We start from the raw sequence: 1,407 nt of genomic DNA, 5'->3' as shown, positions 1-1,407 counted from the left end.
GTACCAATCAGAAATCCACATGTGCAAATGCCTTTTGAAAGTGTCACTATTGTCACATTATACTGTATAAGTACATTTTAATATGTGGGCAGAAACATTTTGATATGAGTTTGTTGATATCATGTTCATCATTTAGCATTGACTCTAGAAGAAAAACCAAAACAGATTGGGACTTCCAGCACGGAGTCATCACAAGGCTTTATTTTCCAGCAGCGACGCCCTCCACTGTGAACATGCACCTGTGCTGCAGAACTTTAAAAAGGGTGAATGTTACATTATTTATTTTCTGTTTTGCATCTTTTGTTGCAGAATCCACAATATTTAAATAAAAGCCTGTTTATACTTTGATGCGTGTCTTTAAGCTTGGTGGGAGAGGTTCAACATGGCACCGTAGCTTAGCATTCATCGCAAGAGACAGAAAAATGGATTCCCACTGACTTGAGAAAATAATGCGAAAAGAAAAAAACATGCTTGTCGCTGCACTTCTTTAACATTAACTAAATATTTTCTGTCTGTCTTATTTAACTACAGTATCACTACTGCTGTTGTTTTACAACAGACTACCGCATATTCAAAAAATACAGTAATCACTGTAAATCAAATGTTACTACCCATAATGCAATGCATATTACAGTATTGAACCGGAAAAGAAAATTACGATATTTTACTGGGCATTTGTGGTAGTAACTGTAGAAATACAGTAGAGTTTAACAGTGTCCGCAAATCAAAATATACAGTAAAGCCCTGTAAATGAAATATCAATACCCATAATGCAATGTTTATTACAGTAATTAACCGGAAAAGAAAATTATGGTATTTTACTGGGCCATTTGTGGTAAGTAACTGTAGAAATTACAGCAAAGTCAGTGTATGTAAACATCATAGAAATCACAGCACGTTGCTGTGTCAGTGACTCCACCTCAAAATAAAGTTTAATATCATAAATACAAAGAACCATCTTTGTGTAAAGTGGAAATTGGATGTATATTCCACCAATGTAATTCTGCATAAATGTAATTCTGCATGAATGGAAAATACATGTCTGAAAATCTGCCCAAACAGTTCAAACACTACAGCCTGAGGTACACTCCAATATGGTGTTATAGTGTTTTAGATATAAAAAGAAATACAGCCACATCAGTCAAATACAACTCAAAAAAATAATTATTAATACCAGGTGCACACTAGAGGAGATTTTTTTCTTAAACGTCAGATTTAACCGATAAAAAATATTTTAACACACCAGAGGAGTCAGTCAGGATCACACACCTGCTGTTAAAACTAAGCTGTTTCACGGTGGCAATTAACCCTCGTGTTGTCCTCGGGTCAAGCTGACTCGTCTTCCTACATCAATGTTCTTTTTAACTACCCAAAATAACACGATTGATTCCACACAACGCTCTTTGG

The sequence above is a fragment of the Etheostoma spectabile genome, chromosome 4 (assembly GCF_008692095.1).
Source record: "Etheostoma spectabile isolate EspeVRDwgs_2016 chromosome 4, UIUC_Espe_1.0, whole genome shotgun sequence".
NCBI lineage: Eukaryota > Metazoa > Chordata > Actinopteri > Perciformes > Percidae > Etheostoma > Etheostoma spectabile.
The sequence above is the reverse complement of the archived record's forward strand: the minus strand, read 5'-3'. Positions refer to the sequence as shown.